Source organism: Taudactylus pleione, unplaced genomic scaffold (assembly GCF_031769625.1).
Source record: "Taudactylus pleione unplaced genomic scaffold, aTauple2 ptg000370l, whole genome shotgun sequence".
Taxonomy (NCBI): Eukaryota; Metazoa; Chordata; class Amphibia; order Anura; family Myobatrachidae; genus Taudactylus; species Taudactylus pleione.
This window is the reverse complement of record NW_028284771.1, coordinates 7,132,873-7,154,982: the sequence shown is the minus strand read 5'-3', so window position 1 is coordinate 7,154,982 and position 22,110 is coordinate 7,132,873. Positions and strand designations below refer to the sequence as shown.

General features: G+C 41.9%; 1 protein-coding gene across 3 annotated transcripts in view; it reads right to left on the bottom strand.

Annotated features, from left to right (window-relative positions):
- MCTP1 (multiple C2 and transmembrane domain containing 1) overlaps positions 1-22,110 on the bottom strand; it is a 1,010,275-nt gene that overhangs the window by 300,119 nt on the left and 688,046 nt on the right. The window lies entirely within an intron of this gene.

The window sequence follows — 22,110 nt, the reverse complement described above, 5'->3', positions numbered from 1 at the left end:
GCAAAGTGGAAAAACATCATTATTTTGCTGCTGGAAGTGATGCTAGCTGATCGTGGATATATTACAGTCATAGGTTACACTACAATAAAGCACAACACATAGGGCAACCTGCTGGGAAGATATTTTTTAAATGATACATTTCAGCATAATACTAGTTTTCAATTGCTAAATGGTAAAAGGCCTAAACATAATTTTCATGGAAGGAATTCCGCCTTCAAACTTTCTCAAACTTTGTCTTCCTATAAAACTTTCATACCTTCCATACTGTATAATACAAACACAAACATCAATTCAAAAGCCACAGAAGAGGTCATTTAATAAGTGAACTAAAGTGCGGGTTTTTATAAGTGGAGATGTTGCCCGTGGCAACCAATCAGATTCTACTTATCATTTATAAATCATTTATCACCTTCTAGAAGATAATAGCTGGAATCTGATTGGTTGCTATGGGCAACATCTCCACTTCTAAAAATCTGCACTTTAGTAAATATACCCCCTAGTCTGTGTACTGTACACTCTGACATGTGCACATCAAGGCATACACTTAGAATCTGCTCTCATAGGGCACGTCAACAAATCAGAATTGCGCCTAGTCCTGCAGAGTGTTCAATACACTGTGCAAAAATGTGAGCGTCACATCACAGTATAATCTTCAACCACTTAAGGTACGTACACACGGGGCGATGCTCCCTGAACGAACATCGTCCCGTGTGTCCCCGGAGGTTTGTGCTCAGTGCCGTTAACGACACTGAGCACAAAACACTGAACGATTTCATGAACGAAATCGTTCAGTGCTGGGCTCCCTCCCTCATCCCCGAACATGTCCAACCTGACAATATTGTCAGGTTGCACATGAAGTTCTGACAATGAACGAAAACTACAAATGGGAGTGCGCATTTGTAGTTTTCGTTCATCATTATACCCCAGAAACTGAACGTTTTTTTTAATGATTTGTTGTTAACGACAAATCGTTCAAAAATTCGTCCCGTGTGTACGCACCATTAGAACCACCCTTTCATTAAACTTTTTTTTGTCTTGTTCTTCTAAAATACGGTTATGCTTTGCCTCATTTACGGATTAAATTATAAGAGTGAAGAGCAATGTGACAGCTCACTACTACATGTGTGCAAAGAGCCCCTAGAAAATGGTCAACATGACGGGGCAAAACAATGAGATATGAACACTTGTCAGCATTGAGCCGATGTAAAATGAAGTCTTTTAAGAATAAAAGTATGTGCCCCTCTCCATATAGGAAGGGATGACACTAAAATGTGCTCTCTTCATCCATTTATCCAGTGCGAGTAGTCTCTTGCCACAACATTAAATCTAACGCACATCAGCACTTACCGCATACATAGCAAGGTAATCTGCTCATCTCCTCACCTTGGTATGCACAAATCTCACACACTAACAACTTGCTCTGCAAAGTCATTCGCTTTAATGGCCATGCAGGGATACTTGCCTAACTTAAGAGGAGCAGAAAAGCCATAGCATCTTAGTCATTTTGCGTTTCATAAATGACTTCTATAATATATTTACAGTCTACGCGATTCATTTAAAGTAGGATTCATTTGAGCTCCTAACCTACTGTACTCTGGAAAGGTTGCAGAGAAAAATAAAATGTATATGTTGAGTCAGACCAATCTTAAAATGATTGACAAATATATTTGTAAATCATTTAAAATGCCTCTCCGAAACAACACGCCAATCTGTAATCTCCGCACAGTAGTTCCGAACTATAAACATGAGATATTTCTCTTTTAAAATGTAAAAGAACTAATAGTTTTTACCAATTCTTATTAATTCTTTAACATAATTGACTTCTGCTTCCAATTTTCAAGTCTATTCAGTGTAGGAGGAACATGATATAAATTGATTTGCAAAAGATTGCTGTCCATCACGTTCTCAGCAGGTGCAAACCATGGAACACCTTGCTTGGGGCTGATTTGCGAAGTGGCTTCCTTCTACACTGTTGGCTCTCTTAATTGCCAAGGTTCAAGGATGGAAATGAGTGAGATGTGACAGTTCTGGGACAAACACAAATTCTTCTATAACCCCTTGTATGCCACAATGTCAGGGACCATTGTAAAACTGATTTTGTGTTTAGATTCTCCAAGCTTCTGTGTGATTTTAAGCAGTTTTAAACTCTACCTAAACATACACTAATAGCTAAATAAGATATACTGGGTTAAATTTACTAAGCGGCGGGTTGTAAAACCGCAGGCAAACTGGCTCAGAAAAATGACTAGGTTTAGACAGTCGTTATTGCTGAAATAGCAGGTAAGTGAATTGATTTTGGCAGGCAAGATTGGTTAACAGGAATATTGTCCAAATAGGCTATGGAGGATCATAATGTCTCTCACCAGACATGACTGTATTTTAAAATAAATACAGAAAGAAAAATATAAAACATAATAATATAAAACACAAACAGACAATCACACCACACTCACACAAAAGCACACACAGGATTTAAAATAAATAAATAAATTAAAAATAAAAACAGACTATATGGAAAACACCTCAAGCGGACAGTGGGCTGAATGCAGATTCCCGATAGTTGGGAATCTGCTCGTGCGCAGAAACTGATCTGCGTATGTGCAGAATGGGTCCTGTATGATCGTACGCAGAGCAACAGCAGAATGTCAGTGATTAACAGTCTGCTGCCATTTGGAGGCAAGGAGGGGGCGGCGATGGCCTCCATTGTACAAATCGGAGGCGTGTCGCCGCCGTTGGTGGGGAAGGAAGGGGCCAGGTTCTCCGTCGGCAGACAAAGATTTCCTGGCCTCTTTTAGACATCTGCAATGGCCGGCCTGCATGACCCCATAGTCACTCAGCCGGCTAAGGATCATGCAGTCCATGGACACAACTCGGATCATTAATGCATGCATGACACCATTAATGATTAGCATGACACCTCCTGCTGCATAAACATAAAAGCAGGGACGGAACGGTAAAGCTGCTTGCGTGCAGCTTTGGAATTCCGTCCAGTGCTGAATCACCCCCAATATACAGAACAAGAAACAAAACAAATAGAAAACTAGCAATCACTGTATACAGTGTCTGTCTCCCTATACTTTCCTACAACTCTCTCCTTTTCCACTTACACTCCTCACAAACCCTCAGAGCATACTTGCCTACTCTCCCAGAATGGCCAGGAGGCTCCCGAAAAGTGGGTCTGAACCCCCCCCCTCCCTCAGGGAGGATGAGCAGCAAAGTCTGTAAGTGAGACACAAAGTGGAAGTAGACAGCTGTCTGTTTCTATGATGTCAGGTGAGTATTGTTTCTGTAATGGCGCCATTTAATGAATATGAATAAAATAGCTTCTAATCCACTGTGGTCTGTTTCTATGATTTCAATTTAATGGTGTTTACTATAACAAGTAGAGTAGCACAAGTACATGAATATGAATAGAATAGCTTCTACTCCACATTGTTTTCAATAGAAACCGCCACCAAACAGAACATGCCGTGGATGGTTGTCATTTAGAAACTGCAGTGATTTCCGGTGGTTTCGAAATTACACCCAACCCGCTTATTAGTAAATTTATCTGGCTGTGTCTGTAACAATTGAATGGCCAAAATATATATTACCACCTAAACCAGTGGTTCTCAAACTCGGGTCACGTTTTCCAGGTCATCCAGCAGGTGCACAGGTGCATTTATAACTCACTGACACATTTTAAAAGTTCCACAGGTGGAGTTAATTATTTCACTTGTGATCAGGGCCGTAGGGAGGGTGGTGCGGCCGGTGCCTCCGTACAGGGCGGAATCCTCCAGCGGCACCGGCCACACATGTTTTTGGCCTGTAATTTCTGCAAACCTACAGCATTGGCTCCAAAATTGCCTAGTGCGCTCCTGTGAATTGTCCACCCTCATACTGAGGTATGTGCAGAAACTACTTTAGTTACTCCTACAGTCCATACCCACCTATGCATCTCAACTTGCAAATAAAGGGTGTAACTGGATTGTAACAGGCCGTCAGTGACAAACGGTGAGGTCAATGGCTGCGGAGGCACATATGGACATGGGTCAGAGTGCTGGGAGCCTGTCTCACGCCTACTCACTGTAACTCTCCCCTCTCTACACTAAACTTCAGTGCCCATTGATTTTCCTACCAGCATCACTGTGTCTTCTCTTGCTGCTGCTGACTGAGCTCCATCTCTAAACACTGCAGTGCACTTCCTGGTCACATGACATATCCAAGGTGTCCATCAGTGCTCAAGGCACGCCCTCCATACTCAGAGGCATGCTTTTATTAGCTCTCTTTCTATACAGCTTACTGTTTATGGTGTGGCCCCGCCCCCAGCTCTGCAAGTAGTGTCTGACTGTACAGAAGTGAGGCTGAGCTGTTGCTGCCTCAACTCTCATCTGCCTGCAGTCCCAGGCAGCTCCACAAAGCTTGTGAGTGTTAACTATAAAAATGATTACAAAGAAGATGTTTATAAGTTATAAATATCTTCTTTGTATTATTCTGATTATTTTTATATCAAATCTCAGGAGTATGACAGGGGAGGCTCTGCCTGCCTGCCCTACCCTGACTGCACGTCCCTGCAGGCTGTTGTCACTTAGGCTAAGGTCAGTGGGACACATAAACAGAAATGGAAGCTATGCAAAGTTGTGTGTACATTTGATTACACATTTTTTCACATGGCTCTTTTGTACCATACTATGGATAGGGCTGGTGCAGGTACAGACTGATAATGACGAAGGCCATGACACTAAGGGGTAAATTACTAAAGCGAGAGTTTTTAGAAGTGAATTTTAGAAGAGATGTTGCCCATAGCAACCAATCAGATTCTACTTAACATTTAACTAGCACCTTCTAGAAGATAATAGCTAGAATCTGATTGGTTGCTATGGGCAACATCTCTTCTAAAACAAACTTCTAAAAACTCTCACTTGAGTAAATTTACCCCTATGTGTATGGATAGGGGCCATCTGGCTATAGATGTGTGTGGAACTGTGCATACTGTACTCTATAAGCAAAGATACAGATTTAGGGCCTGATTCTGAGTACTTATGCACTACCATGTAAAACCATGTTACACTGCAGGTGGGGCAGATGTAAAATGTACAGAGAGGTTTAGATTTGAGAGGGGTGTGTCCAAACAAATCTAAATTGCAGTGTAAAAATAAAGTTATCCAGCCATTGTGGGCTACATGCAACAGCAGCCAGTATTTAGCCTGCATGCAAAAAAATGTATGTATTTGCACCCCCTGCATTGCAACATGGTTTATCCAATTACACTGTTATTTGCTTTATTCCTAATTCAGAAAGAGGCTCTTAGCTCCATGCAAGCAATGCGGTAGCAATTACAGCAAATTTGTATTTAACACAGTTTCAGCCCAAATATGTGCAGTATAAGGTGTGAAACACAAAACCAGGTACCAGAGTCACTGGCATTCTACTAGTTTGTCATACACAGTGCCAGATTAAGGTCCACATGGGCCTGGAGCTGAAATGTATCAAGGGCCTATTGTATGCTGCTACAGGTGTGTGACCAGTGTCACAGGGGTGTGACTAGTTATGTGTTATAACCAGTGCTGTGGGGAGTGGTCTGTACAGAGGGTGTGGCTAGCACCATGATGGGCATAGCTAGCGCCTACCTTCAACCATCTCTCCCCTGCATATATATTTGACACCAAACCCCAAGGCACACATATTTTCGTAGGCGATAGTGGTCAGCTCTGAGCTGGTTGCTGCCTGTACTACACTACCTTACCCCCCACCCTGAAATACCTGTCACGCATCAATTAATGCTGTATACAGAATCTCTTACCCACTACCATCCCTCAAACACTGAAATACCCGTCATTCACTATCACTCACCAATCCCATATCTGACCATCTGTAATTACTGTCACCACCACGCCCTCACCCTGTAACTGACACACTGATATAACCCTCACTCACCATCATGCCCCAACCACATAACGGACACACATCTGTATGTTCTGTATTGTGTGATACTCCCTCATCTGTATGTTCTGTGTTGTGTGATACTCCCTCATCTGTATGTCCTGTGTTGTGTGATACTCCCTCATCTGTATGTCCTGTGTTGTGTGATACTCCCTCATCTGTATGTTCTGTGTTGTGTGATACTCCCTCATCTGTATGTTCTGTGTTGTGTGATACTCCCTCATCTGTTGTTCTTTGTTGTGTGATACTCCCTCATCTGTATGTTCTGTATTGTGTGATACTCCCTCATCTGTATGTCCTGTATTGTGTGATACTCCCTCATCTGTATGTCCTGTGTTGTGTGATACTCCCTCATCTGTATGTTCTGTGTTGTGTGATACTCCCTCATCTGTATGTTCTGTGTTGTGTGATACTCCCTCATCTGTATGTTCTGTGTTGTGTGATACTCCCTCATCTGTATGTTCTGTGTTGTGTGATACTCCCTCATCTGTATGTTCTGTGTTGTGTGATACTCCCTCATCTGTATGTTCTGTGTTGTGTGATACTCCCTCATCTGTATGTTCTGTGTTGTGTGATACTCCCTCATCTGTATGTTCTGTGTTGTGTGATACTCCCTCATCTGTATGTTCTGTGTTGTGTGATACTCCCTCATCTGTATGTTCTGTGTTGTGTGATACTCCCTCATCTGTATGTTCTGTGTTGTGTGATACTCCCTCATCTGTATGTTCTGTGTTGTGTGATACTCCCTCATCTGTATGTTCTGTGTTGTGTGATACTCCCTCATCTGTATGTTCTGTGTTGTGTGATACTCCCTCATCTGTATGTCCTGTGTTGTGTGATACTCCCTCATCTGTATGTCCTGTGTTGTGTGATACTCCCTCATCTGTATGTCCTGTGTTGTGTGATACTCCCTCATCTGTATGTTCTGTGTTGTGTGATACTCCCTCATCTGTATGTTCTGGTGTTGTGTTATACTCCCTCATCTGTATGTTCTGTGTTGTGTTATACTCCCTCATCTGTATGTTCTGTGTTGTGTGATACTCCCTCATCTGTATGTTCTGTGTTGTGTGATACTCCCTCATCTGTATGTTCTGTGTTGTGTGATACTCCCTCATCTGTATGTTCTGTGTTGTGTGATACTCCCTCATCTGTATGTTCTGTGTTGTGTGATACTCCCTCATCTGTATGTTCTGTATTGTGTGATACTCCCTCATCTGTATGTCCTGTGTTGTGTGATACTCCCTCATCTGTATGTCCTGTGTTGTGTGATACTCCCTCATCTGTATGTTCTGTATTGTGTGATACTCCCTCATCTGTATGTTCTGTGTTGTGTGATACTCCCTCATCTGTATGTTCTGTGTTGTGTTATACTCCCTCATCTGTATGTTCTGTGTTGTGTGATACTCCCTCATCTGTATGTTCTGTGTTGTGTGATAATCCCTCATCTGTATGTTCTGTGTTGTGTGATACTCCCTCATCTGTATGTTCTGTGTTGTGCTACCTCCTCAACTCCTCAGCTGTATGTTCTGTGTTGTGCTACCCCCTCATTAGTATGTTCTGTGTTGTGCTCCTGACTTCATCTGTATGTTCCATATTGTGCTATCCCCTCATCTGTATGCACTGTTGTGTCCCACTTTCCAACTCTCTGTGTCCATTATGTACTTTTGACCCTGTGTCCATTATCATGTGTGTGTCCCTATATGTCCATTATTACGTCCCCCTTTGTGTCCATTATTATGTGTCCCTTTCTGTGTCCATTATTATGTGTCCCCCTCTGTGTCCATTATTATGTGTCCCCCTCTGTGTCCATTATTATGTTCCATTCTGTGTCCATTATTATGTGTCCCCCGTCTGTGTCCATTATTATGTTCCACCCTGTATCCATTATTATGTGTCCCCCCTCTGTGTCCATTATTATGTTCCACTCTGTATCCATTATTATGTGTCCCCCTCTGTGTCCATTATTATGTTCCACTCTGTATCCATTATTATGTGTCCCCCCCTCTGTGTCCATTATTATGTGTCCCCCTCTGTGTCCATTATTATGTGTCCCCCTCTGTGTCCATTATTATGTTCCACTCTGTGTCCATTATTATGTGTCCCCCCTCTGTGTCCATTATTATGTTCCACTCTGTATCCATTATTATGTGTCCCCCCTCTGTGTCCATTATTATGCGTCCTCCCCTCTGTGTCCATTATTATATGCCCCCCGTGTCCATTATTATGTCCCTTCCCCCTCTGTGTCCATTATTATGCCCCCCGTGTCCATTATTATGTCCCCCCCTCTGGGTCCAATATTATGCCCCCCCGTGTCCATTATTATATTCCCCCCTCTGTGTATATTATTGTGTGCCCCCAGTGTCCATTATTGTGTCCCCCATCTGTCAATTATCATGTGCCCCCCTCTGTGTCCATAATTATGTCCCCTTTTGTGTCCATTACAGGGCTCCTCACCTCCCCCTTTCTCAGTGTTCTGCTCTTTCCACCTCTCGTAGATCACTTACCCTCTTCTCTGTTCCTCGGCATCAGCTCCTCCTGCTGGCTTACACCTTCCATGGGTCTGCTCCACACTGACAGGAAGGTCTCCCTAATGACACGTGCTGCCAGCAGTAGCGCTACTGAAGTCAGGAAGATTCAGTCAGCTGCACTGCCTTCTCAGTCCACCATTGGGTCAATGGCGGCAGCCACCCACCCACGTAGAGCCCTGTGTGGCCATGGCACCTATATGACGTCACACGGCGTACCGTCACATAGCATAGAGAATAGGCTGAGGCAAGTACGCGATGCGGGGAGGGCTTGTGAAGCAAAGCCTTCCACTGCACCGCTCTTTGAATGCCTGGCGGCCAGGACACAGAGGACTGGGAGGTGCTTCTGGGTGGGCAGGGGTAGAGGACAGAGGTGGTTGTTGGGGCTATGGGTTGAATGGGCAAGACCTCAGAAGGCCGCTGTTGGGGACAAGAAAACATTTTTTTCTTGTCTCCATCATATCTTCCTTGTGGGCCTATTTTCATGGGAGGGCCTGGAGCTGCAGCTCCACCGCCCCATTGTGAATCCGGCCCTGGTCATACATGATGATCAATATTTGCTTATCTCTCTTTAATAAAAAATATAAGATTTTATACTTACATCCAGTGTCGGATTTCACTTTGGGACTGCCAAGCTGCAGCCTTCCCCAGTAAAATTTGACACCTCAGTGAGCCAGTTGCAGTCCGTGATTGCACTGGCTACACTGTGAATGGCAGTGGTTTCCCATTGGAAGCACTACCTATCAGTCACACACAGGACAGGCAGTCCCTGGGGGGGGTCTCCCCCTGGGACTAAGCTGCGATAAGCAGAGAGCGGCTTCCAGTGGGAAACTGCTCCTCTGCCTTTCGGGCAGCCCTAGCCGGCATCTAGGGTTGCAAATGAAGCAGTCCCTAGAAGCCGGTGTATGTGCAGCGTAACCGCCACTTGTCTTGCACGTGCCAGTCCTGGCGTCTGTTAGATCCATTGCGCAGGTGCCGAGACCCAGTCGGCCGGGACTTCAGCATCTCCCCTTCTCCTTAGGCAGCCCCCCTCATCCAAGAGAGGCTACTTACATCTAGATCTGATGAGCCTATTCAAAGTAGCCTGGATATGAAATAACAATACTCATCCAGACATGGGTAGTCTGTATTTTTATTTATGCATGTATTACTTATGGTGTAAATGGTGACCTTGCTTAAAAAAAATTCAGCAATATCAAAAAAGAAAAGGGGGGGGGGGGGAAGAGTTGATTTCATGGTGCAATGAGAAATCCAAAAATTAAGGTAGTCACTCCCATAGTCGATGGTCGACTACCTTATTGTACTGAAAGTTTTCCTATTATTATTTAAACATAATTGTTATTCATTTCGCTCCTGACGAAGGTGCCTTTGAGCACGGAAACGCTTTGAGCCATCATTTTCACACGCTACTTTCCTCGCTGGTCACTGCACTTTTAATATTCACTGGCTGCCGCCCGCATACAGTATGTTCCCGAACAACTGAGCTTCAAATTACCTAAAATTACCTATCTCATAGCAGCAGGGAGCTTTCGAGACAGACGACCTCCTGGGGCGTCTCAGTGCTTGAACACCCAAGCCGTTTATACATCCAAGGCACAACTGCTGAGCCCCAACAGACTGCTTCGAGCAAACAAGGAGCTCTTGTGCTAGTCAATACGATCAGGGAGCAATACCATCTATACGTCAGTGCCGCCCATCACTCTGAGGCGGACAGCGCCAGTAACAGCATATTCTATCTGCACAAGGTGAGTGGCAGTAACAGCATATTCTATCTGCACAAGGTGACCTAGTTGCCGGCAACAATTATACTGCTAAGAGGATATCTGCAGCCATAACTACGGGACTTATGTTCACAGCAAAGCTGGACCACCAGTTCCAGGTATCATAAATAATATAATTATTCTTCACAACAAGACATTGTATTTCTACATAATCTATCTAACATGTCCTACATTTAAACAACATATTGGCTACGGAGAGTGTGGAACCTAAATATATAGTGCAGTCCAGTGGTTCCCAAACTGTGCGCCGCGGCACCCTGGGGTGCCTCGGGACACTTGCAGGGGTGCCTCAGGTTGGTGGGCCAGCACAAACAGCTTGTCAATGTAATGTAAATATGTGCACAAAAATAAGCACAAACCTGTCCACCACCATATAACCAAACCTAAGGATGACAGGTCAGCACAATTTACTTCACTTTACTACATTTTTTTCTGAATTTCTCATTAACAAACTTTTGGCTTAGGGGTGCCGTGAAAACAATGCTGATGCACTAGGGTGCCGTGATTCAAAAAAGTTTGGGAACCGCTGGAGCAGTCTGCACTTCTTTCATGTGAATAACACCTACCGTTGCAACAATTGTTGCCTCCTTTTCCCAGCTTATTATTGAAAAAATAACCAGTTTTATATGAATTATTTTTTTTTTTGCTTTTTTGTGTTTTATTTTTCTTTAAACACATCATGCAATTTACCATATCCTCATTATAGAGATTTGTATTTAAATTTGTTCATGTCTATGTATCATTTTTTAAACAATTTTGTGATGGTTTATATGCTTTTTAATTAGTAAAATATATTTATACTTGAATCTGTTCTCTTTGGAGTATGATTTGAATGTGCAACCACTTTTTATATTGTTATTTATTTAGGTTGTAAAAATAGTGTAAACAATAATAATGAATACTATGCTAAAAATGACACAGCACCTTACACAGTACATACATGAGCACACAAGAAAAACAGTTACTGTAATAGTAATACAAAACATTGCAGGACAAGGACATGGTTTATAAACATAGCTGCATAACACAAGCAGCAGGGCGTCAGCAACCAAGTGTTAGGTGCCAACTGGGGAGTTAGGAGTAAATGATAATATAAGTAGGGGGAGGAGAAGCATGAGAGGGACGAGGGCCCTGCTAGTGAGAGCTTAAACTCTAAAGGGGAGGGGTAGGCAGACAGGGGCGACACAGATGAGGTAGATCAAGGGTCTTCAACCCGTGGGGGACCTGTTTCCCGTGGCCAGCCAACAGGCTCCATTTGCTGGGCGCCCGTTGAAATTTTGTTACCAGGGGGCGCCCGGCTCCCTACCTGCACCGCCAGCCAGAGGCTGAAGCTCACTCCTGAGCTCTGGCTTCCGGCTCCCACAGTGTGTGCAGTGCGCTATGGGAGAGACATCATGATGTCTCTCCCATAGTTCAGACAGAAGAGCAGCCAGGCAGACCGAGGCAGCAGACGCGGGAGTGGGGTTTAAGGTAAGTAGCAGTATTTTTTTTGGTAAGCAGCTTCACCAGTGGGGGCAATACTACTAGGGGGCATTACTATTAGGGGCACTACTACTAGGGGGCATTTCTATTAGGGGCACTACTACTACAGGGTATTTCTATTAGGGGCACTACTACTAGGGGGTATTTCTATTAGGGGCACTACTACTAGGGGGCATTTCTATTAGGGGTACTACTACTAGGGGGCAATTCTATTAGGGGCACTACTACTAGGGGACATTTCTATTAGGGGCACAAATACTGGGGGACCACTAATGGGGGCATTGCATAAGGCACACTACAACTACTGGGGACACTGCAGAAGGGGCATTACCACTGTGAGCTCTACATAAGGGGCAGCACTACTGGGGGCACTGAATAAGGGGTACTACCACAACTGGTGGCACTTTATAAGAGGCGTTACCACTGTGGGCACTGCATAATGGGCAGCACTACTGGGGGCACTGAATAAGGGGTACTACCACTACTAGCGGCACCACATAAGATGCATTACCACTGTGGGCACTGCATAAGGGGCACTGCACTATCACTACTGGGGGCACGGCATATGGGGCACTACCACTACTGAGGGCACGGCATAAGGGGCACCACTGCTGGGGGCACTGCATAAGGGACACTAACACTACTAGGGGTACTGCATAAGGGGCACCACTACAGTGGGCATTGCATTAGGGGTACTACTGCTGTGGGCATTGTTTAAGTGGCACTACTTCTGTGGGCATTGTGTATAAGGGGCACAAATGTGGGCATTGTGTAAAATGGGCACTTCTGTGTGTCATACATGAATAAGGGACACGACTATGTGGTGTAATGTGAATTGGGTGAATCAAGATTGTGCTACTGTGTGGCGTATAGCTTAGTGGCCCTCAGCCTTTGTTGAATTTTTTAATGTGGCCCACACTGTGTAAAAGGTTGAAGACCCCTGGGGTAGATAGTGAGGAAGGAGCATGGAGCAGTGGGTTAGGATACGTGCTGCGGAATGTGTGTGTTTAAGATGACCTGATGTTATGTCACAATTAAGTCCTTCATTCATCTATCTCTATAACAAAAAAAAATGTGTTTGTGTTATTTACATGAGAGATGTACAAAATAAAGTAGTTGGAATTTAATTTTTGTCTGTTACATTTTATCATCTAAATACATCCAGCTAAAAATGCAGCTATTATGTGACTGTCCTGCCATCCTAACAGTGACTACTTTAATCCCAGCTGCTGGGTACTATGCCATGCTCCTGTGAGTGGATGCTTCTCACAAATGGGTGCAGCCATGCCCAACATGCTGTGGTCCCATGGGATGTTGCTGTACCCAGGCCCAGAATTTCTCTTAGCAGCCCTGGAGGTGACAGACAGGGACAGGAGGGAATGGGGCTTAGTGGTGGGATAACAAGGCCATGGAGGAAGGGAGGTGGTTGAGAGTGGAGGAACAGGAAAGGTGGGGGAAAGAAGCAGAGGGTTGGAAAGGAGACTGATGAGAGAATAAAGGGGGAAAAGCAAGTGGAGGAGACAAGAGGGGAAGGATAGGGATGGATAAAGCAGAGGATTATGTGGACACTGAATAAGGGGGGTGTTTGAAATAAGGGTGTTCATGCTGTGGACGAGGTAATAAGTGAGATGAAAACTGGAGTGGAGGCTTAAAAAGCCACTCACAGTTCTTCAAGACAGGACAGTCCCGGTTTCAGGGGACTGACCCCCACCATTCTGCAATCGTGCTCTTCATCGTGACTAGAGGTATGGTGGGATGTCTTTCCATAGAATCACCATAAAAGTGTTGTTTTTATGTGAAAAATGTGGACCTGGGACACGGGGGTGTAGTTCATATCCCAGCAGTTGGGATACCGGCACTCAGAATACCGGGGCCGTAATCCCGTCACCGGTCAGAATCCAGGCGCCAGCATCCCGACCACTGGCATTCTGCCGCAAAGTATTGTGGTTAGGGGTAGTATTAGGCACTAGGGAAGGGTTAGAGTTAGGCTGCAGGGGGAAAGTTAGGTTCAGACTGCAGGGAGGGGTTTAGGTTTAGGCTGGGTGGTGGGGTGGGTTAGGTTTAGGCTGCGGGGAGGGAGGGTTAGGGGTAGTGTTAGTATACTTATCTGCGGGTGTCGGCCATGTAACCCAGTCGGGACTTTGCATGCTGAGAGAGGCTCTTTAGTATGACTGTGTCTAAGGACACATCTGTATATTTTTACATCATCCTGATGTCTTGATATATGTGGGTCAGCCTCTGAAACTTTGACTTCCACCACCGTGTGGTCTGCATTATTTACTGTTTGTTTGCCGGAGTGCCATCCAAGTTTTGTTGTATATATATACTGTATATAGATATCTATCTATCTATCTATCTATCTATCTATCTATCTATCTATCTATCTATCTATCTATCTATATACACACACACACAACCACACTATTAACACAACCACACTATTATGTTAAAGCTTCAAAGCTTCAATTCCTATGTAAATAAGTTAAAAATGTATTTTCTCCATCCTGCATCAGAAAATATAATAAAGTTGGACTATTATACGCTTTGCAAACAGTTATAACAAGAAGAGTGTCCTTTATAATGCTTTCAATGTCATAAAGCAGGAAGGCATTTATAATTAATATATTAGCAATATCTCTGTGTTGCAAATCTTATTAATGCTGATGAACATGCAGGGAAAGCAATTTGGGATGTGACGGCATGCTGTGCAAATAATGCAGCACGAGAGGATGTAGAGTAAATGTGACAGATAAAGCCAGACAAAAACACAATTGCTCTTCTAAAAGTGTAACTGAGATATAGTGAAAAGCATGTAAGTGCCCCTATAAATACACATAGTAAAAAAAACAATTGAGCATTTAGATAACAAGTTAAAATGATCTTTTATAACTTCTCTGCAACTACATAAAATACAAACACTAGCTGTCAGTAGCTGAATAGCAAAAGCATGTACAGTACTATAGTAATGCAACAAATAAAACTAGTGTCATGGACATATATACTGTATGGTACTTTTGTCTGCCTAATATAATAAAAATAATTGTGAGGATTCAGGACTCAGGCAAACATCTTAAATTATTTTGATATTACAAACCCCATATAGTGGTACAATGTTATATATTTACTTAATTTCATTATTCAGCTGAATGTAAAAGAGTTAAGGTGTAACTCCTTTTATTTGTGTATACACCCCATGTGGATTTGTTATGCTCCATGTGGATTTGTTATGCTGTGCATGCTATAGGGACAATAACATGAACACTTTGGCTAATTGATTACTAATACTTGTTTTTTTTTATCTGTTTATTGAAAATCACTATATTTTCAATATGAAATTGGGAAAGTTAAAACAGAATGAAAAAACTGAATTTGGAATCGGCTAGGCTACAACACTCAACCAGATAGCAATACCAGAAAGGATAATTTATAACAATGAAATAAATGAGCAATAAAACTGGAGAGAGTGAAAAGGGCAGGAATACTACATTTAGACTTTACAACTAACGTCTGTCCTGCCACACAGGTTTGTACAGAAAATGCATCTTATTCACATGACCAATGCAATGCACAATGCACAAGTACCCTAGGCGCTGGCACTGCATGCAGGTGCTATGTGCAGCTGGGATACGCCATGCCATGTTGTGCTTAATCTGACACTTTCACCAGTTCCAATGCAACAAAAATAATACCCGGCAGCGCAGGCCTTAGGCTCTGCCCATGCAATTATCTGGGAGGGCAGGGGGTAGCAGGCTAGCTAGGAGCGTGGCATCGTGGGTCTAGAAGGGGGCATGGCCTCACGCAGGCTCAATCACGTCCCGGCCGTGGCTACAACCTATGATGTCGAGGCCTTAAGCTGGCCACACACTAGAACAACTTACATCCAACCAGCCAACTTGTTGATTGGTTGGAATGAAAATCTGGTAAGGAATGGGAGTAAATGATGATCAGCAATTTACTCCTAAATGCCAGAAAACAGATGAAAATGGTTGTTCAGACAAGTTTGTTAAATGTTAGATCTAAACTATTTGTTCATACAACAGTTTTGGTCCATTTTTCAGCGTCTGGGAGCAAATTGCTGATTGTATTCCTTACCAGATTTTCATTCCAACCAATCTACTAGTTGGCTGGTTGGACAGATAATCTTTAGATGTGTGGCCAGCTTTAGTCTATAAAGACTCAGGTTCTCGGCATCCTGGTGGAGGGGGACCGGGGGACCTAGATGAACATTTTGCTATGGGGCCCCCCCAGGTGTAGTTATGCCCCTGACTGTTACAGAAGTAGCAAAGTTACTTATCTTTTCTTGTTTCTTGTTACCGGCTTCTGCGCATGTGTGACCTCAGGTCACGCATGTGCAAAGCAGCTGGGGAGGCAGAGATGAGGCAGCAGAGGGATTCTCTTCACCTCCCAGCAACTCTTTCCCGTAGGATTGACTGGGGTTCCGAGAACAAGTGCCATCTGAAGATGTTGTTTGTTCTCACAGGTAAACTCCAAAAACGTTATATATAAAAATATATATATTAGATAGATAGATACATGTATATATATATATATATATATATATACACACACACCAGGATAGTCCTGCACTCACGGCAAAACAAATGACAATGTCAGGGTGCTTCCAAGGACATGTGGGTCCACAAATAGGGTAGAATTTCCAAAGGAAGGATGCACTCTCTGTTTAAAATTCCATGCACAGTTTATTCATCTTTAGAACATCTTAGTTGTACAGAAGAAATCAATATTCATGGTCGACGTTTCGGTATAATGCTGTACCTTTCTCAAGACCTCAATTCAACAAGTCATGCATGGTATATAGTAGAGAAATGATAATACAAAATCTGTGAAACATGAAAGAAACAAACAATGATCTGTCTATCAGGCTCCCGTCTGTCATCTGTGATTAAAATAAATCAATCACTATAAACCACTACTGTGATGTTAAATCGCCTCAGTGACACATAATGGGTTAATAGATAGTCCTTTGGAAATTCTACCATATATATAAATATATATATAAACGAAGAGTGGTATATAGCGCTAGTCCTTATACAACGTCACTTATAGTCTTTTAATTAAAGGCAAGCACTCCCCAGTCCTTCAGGGTGGCAGCTCCTTCTCCCAAATACTGCGGTTCCAGCAGTTGAAATCTACAGAAACAAAAAGTAGAAAAAGAGTGCCTCCTAGTGCAGTAGGGTCTCGTTCCCGCAAGCCCCAGTGAGTTCCTGCTCTAATAGAGCAGGAAGCTCACTACTGACATCATGAGTGATGTCAGTAGGGCCGCCCACAAACGACAGGCGCTCCTTCAGGAATGCCTCCATTTGGCCAGCCACCCCCCCTCCCCGCCTACAAAATGGGGTGAGTTGTCGATCAACATCGACAGCCGCCCCGTTTGTAGCGAGCCCCGGAGCGAGTGAATTTCTCACTCGCTCCAGGGCTCGCGCATGACAATGCACGACGAGTGCATAGCGATTGCAAGCTGGTCTGAATCAGGCCCTGTGTGCGACTGCAGCTGTATCTGTATATGAAATGCTACATTGCAGTGTTGGCCGCTGTTTTTCACACCACTTTCCGATGATTTTACAGACTCGGTTGCACACAGAACATACACATGCCACGTATAATTTTAATCAGCAAAGTCTGCTTGTGTGTCTTATTTGCATTGCATTGCGAATAAGAGGCATTTGCTGCAAAAAAGACGCACGGCGAGGCTGAGTCACATGGGTGTCAGCAGCTCTCACGCACCCTGTGTAACGGGAATCATAACGCAGGGAATATAGACAAGGAAGGACATATTTGTATGTGCATTACATAATACTAAGAGGGAATATTGTCTATATATATATATATATATATAGATATATATATATATATATAGAAACAAAAACACAATAAAATTTAATGCACACATAAAACAAAGTAAAATGCCCGTACATTAAAAAATAATTCAATAAGCTTATCTGCAAATGTCCATGGTTACTTTACAGGAGCCCCGGGCAGAAGGTAACATCAATCACTTGTAAATCTCAACGCGTTTCATCCACATCAAATGTATAGGACTTCATCAGGAGGATAATAAATAAACACAACCATGTACCTTAAAGGTATCCCTTAATTAGTGGGCATGAGTACCGCCATTCTGTGATCGAGAATGCGTTCCAATGACCCGGAAATCAACCGGAAATGCGTTCCACAATCCCGGATATATGTCCCCAAGGTCCGTTTTTCTATTCAACAAATGGCCTAATAATGTCTCTTACACAAGCGGTTTGCCCACTCGGAGTCCACCGATATGCTGGATAAGCTAATTGGGTCACAGTGCCCTCAGCTCCAGCAGCCGCGTGTAACTCCGATGGGCCCCGTCTGTGAGTGACGGCGGCCATTTTGTTGTGGATTCTCCTCTAGCAATTGCTCTAGTGTTAGCCAACGCCATATTGCCATGGTCTAATCCTACTATAATCATTTAAATAGTTAGGAAATTAAACCCACGGTGACCAAGCACCTTACTAAACCACTGACTACTAGGGATATCTACATATATAATAAAGGGCATGTGCAAGTGATAATATATACAGCAAAGAGCATGTTAAAAAATCCCTTGGGATCACAAAAAATGCAGCAATAATCAATACAGGAAACTAATAAGAATATGTGTTTATATATATATATATATTATATACATATACATATACATACATACATATACACATAAAATGAACATACATATAGGAGCAGTAATAAGGTGTAATATAAAAGTCCATAAGGAAGAGCCATATACATGTTACAAGGATAAAATATTAAAAGATATCAATTATAATATTTTTAAAAAACAAATAGGTAAAAAATAAAATGTTATGACCATAAAAGACCTTTAGAAAACCATAAAACCCACGTAAACAATATTCTAAAACAATCCTTAGTCTAAAAATGGAGCAATCTCGTAATTGTCATTAAGACCATTGGGGACCATGGTGTTTAATGCATATATCCAATACATCTCACGTCTCGATAATTTATTGTCTAAATTACCTCCTCGTTCCCCAATAGTCACGTGCTCAATGGCCTTAAATTTAAAACCATTCAGTTCAGAATTATGAAATTGTTTAAAATGCCTAGGGACATTATGGTTATCTAGTTTATTCTTTATACTCCACACATGTTCCTGGATCCGAATATTTAATGGTCGCTTTGTCTTTCAAATATATTTCAATCCACGTGGGCATTCCAACATATAAATCACCCAGGTTGTTATACAGTTCATAAACTCATAAATCGGAAAAAATTTTGAGTCATCGAAGTTTGTAAAGGACATATTGTTAGGATTAATATATTTACAAATAATACAGTGACCACATTTGAAGAAACCTTTTCTTAGGTTTTCCCAGGGATTCATATTTCTATGTGTTTTCACCTTTAGCTGACTGGGAGCAAGTATACTTTTCAGATTTTTAGCCTTTTTAAAAACAACCTTAGGTCTGTCTGGTAGGACAGTGTTCAACATGCCATCCATTTTCAGGATGTCCCAATGTTTTATCAGGGTTTTGAGTATCCGTTTTTCATCTTTATTATAGTAGTGATAAAAAGAACCTCATTTTCTTTATTCTTAGTCTTCTCTTTATATTTCAATAAGTCAGATCTGTTAATATTCTTTGTTGTAATCATAGATTCACTTAGCAGATCATTAGGGTAACCCCTTTCTTTAAACCTATCAGAATACAGTTTGAGTTGTTCATCGCATTTATCTTGTTCACTGCAATTACGCTTAACCCTACAAAATTGTGAGAAAGGTATATTTGTTTTCCATTTTGATGCATGTCCACTTTTAAAATGTACATAAGAATTGGTATCCACAGTCTTGATAAAACTTTTAGTTTGGATGACATTATCAATACTCCTTAAAACTAAATCCAGGTACTCCACCTGGTGGTCATCAAATTTATATGTAAAAGACAAATTATATGTATAGTCACCAATACATTTCATAAAATCATCAAAGGTTGGCTTAGGACCCTTCCATATAATTAAAATATCATCAATATAATGTTGGTATAAAATAATGTTAGTTCGAAAAATATTTTCCCCATAAATGAACATGTTCTCCCAACTACCCATATGTAAATTGGCAAAACTGGGTGCAAAGGTGGTTCCCATAGCCGTCCTACATATTTGGAGATAAAAATTATTCAAAAATTTAAAATAATTATGTTTCAATATAAAATCAATTAAAACACAAATAAAATTTTTATGGGCTTCACTCAAATCTGGATCTTCAAGCAGGAATTCTATACCTTTAGTATGATCAATTGACGTATATAATGATTGCACGTCAATAGTGACCCAATGGTAATCCTCATCCCATATAAAATTCTCTAAAATTTGTAAAATTGCCGTGGTGTCTTTTGTATAGGATATCAATTTATGCACATATTTTCTCAGAAATATTTCCACATATTCAGAAATATGTGCTGTCAGGGAGTCAATACCTGCCACTATTGGTCTCCCCGGAGGATTATCCAGGCACTTATGAATCTTGAGGAGAAAATAAACGATAGGTATCACTGGATTATTTTCAATTAGATATTGAAATTCATGTTTGTCAATAATACCTTGTCTCAATGCATCCACCAGGATAGTCCTAAGTTTTTCCACAAATCATGCTGTGGGATCCATGTCCAATTTTTTGTAGGAGACAACATCATTTAATAGTCTGTATCCTTCCATCTCATAATTTGTCCTATTCATAATCACTAAACCTCCCCCTTTATCAGCTTGAGAACTATCTCCTCATTATCTCTCAACCTCTTTATAGCATTCTTTTCAAAATTGGTTAGATTGTCTTTCACTCTTATTGTCTGAGAAGTATTTTTTGTATCACATAACTCTTTTTTCACTAATTCATAAAACATCTCAATTTGGCTGCTTTTGGATTCTAACGGGTAATATTTGGAGCATGGTTTTAACCCTGACTTGGAATGACTGATAGCACTACTTATTTCTGTGGACTCCTTCTTTAGAAAATGCCTACGTAGAGTCAATTTTCTAATACATTTATTAAGATCAATAAATAATTAAAAGTTGTTGGGCTGAGCCGTAGGAGCGAACGTTAAATCTTTACACAACAAAGAAGTCTCTGCCTCGGATAATTCATATGATGAAAGATTGAAAATGCCTCTACCTTTTAGATCAGCATCTTCATTTAATTTTGTAGGTTTCGTCTTTTTTTGTATTCGCTTAAGGCCCCTCCTTCTCCCTCGTCTTCTATTAGTCTTCTTTTTAATGGAGATGATCGTCTCACCTGTTCTTGACATCCCATACTTCCCATCGGTCTCTCCCTCACATCTGAGGCCATTGGGGATATAGGGCATGGTTGTGATTATTTATTATCCTCCTGATGAAGTCCTATACATTTGATGTGGACGAAATGCGTTGAGGTTTACTGGTGATTAATGTTACCTTCTGCCCGGGGCTAGTGTAAAGTGACCATGGACATTTGCAGATAAGCTTATTGAATTATTTTATAATGTACGGGCATTTTACTTTGTTTTATGTGTGCATTAAATTTTATTGTGTTATTTGATTACACCATGGTCCTTTTCTCTTTTTACACCATTATTGCATAAAAACTATGGCTGGTGTCTTATGATTCGAGTTGTCTCGCTCCAAATAAGAAGTTGAAGTGCTGAACACGCTATTGGTTGTTTCATGCTGATTGATTTGTGGTTAATTCCACTGCCTAAGGTACACCTCCATCACATAGGTGAATACTACTGGTGAAGGGTACTACAGTCGGTACGAGATTGCACTAGGAGGCGCTCTTTTTTCCACTTTTTGTTTCTATATATATATATATATATATATATATATATTATATATATATCTATATATATATATATATATAGACAATATTCCCTCTTAGTATTATGTAATGCACATACAAATATGTCCTTCCTTGTCTATATTCCCTGCGTTATGATTCACGTTACACAGGGTGCGTGAGAGCTGCTGACACCCATGTGACTCAGCCTCGCCGTGCGTCTTTTTTGCAGCAAATGCCTCTTATTCGCAATGCAATGCAAATAAGACACACAAGCAGACTTTGCTGATTAAAATTATACGTGGCATGTGTATGTTCTGTGTGCAACCGAGTCTGTAAAATCATCGTTAAGTGGTGTGAAAAACAGCGGCCAACACTGCAATGTAGCATTTCATATACAGATACAGCTGCAGTCGCACACAGGGCCTGATTCAGACCAGCTTGCAAGCGCTATGCACTCGTCGTGCATTGTCGTGCGCGAGCCCTGGAGCGAGTGAGAAATTCACTCGCTCCGGGGCTCGCTACAAACGGGGCGGCTGTCGATGTTGATCGACAGCTCACCCCATTTTGTAGGCGGGGAGGGGGG